The sequence below is a fragment of the Berghia stephanieae genome, chromosome 10 (genome assembly GCF_034508935.2).
Source record: "Berghia stephanieae isolate SIO BIC M18660-M18661 chromosome 10, UCSD_Bste_1.3, whole genome shotgun sequence".
NCBI classification, from domain to species: domain Eukaryota; kingdom Metazoa; phylum Mollusca; class Gastropoda; order Nudibranchia; family Aeolidiidae; genus Berghia; species Berghia stephanieae.
This window is the reverse complement of record NC_088369.1, coordinates 20852684-20853071: the sequence shown is the minus strand read 5'-3', so window position 1 is coordinate 20853071 and position 388 is coordinate 20852684.

The window sequence follows — 388 nt, the reverse complement described above, 5'->3', positions numbered from 1 at the left end:
TCATTACATCTCTGAAAGATAATTTACAAATTAAAGAACGTAATTCCATCAATTTTGTTTAAGTATACTAAAGACGAAGTTTAACAAAAATAAATAGATAAATAAATAAATTAAAAAAAATAATAATAAGAAGAAGAAAATTATATATATATAAGCATTTCATACTTAAATAAGAAAGACATATTAATTATCTGTAAGTAAAACCTGGAATGGTCTTGCTTTTATCGCAAAACTACAGGGATTTTAAAAAAATTAATAATAAAAAAAAATGTTGCCAGAGCTAACTTCTCTGAAATTTACTTAGAGATGAAATTGAAATGTGTAGGATTTTTTTTTTTCATTATACTATGAGCAGTTCATCCTTGTTATTTATTTAATTATGAATAGT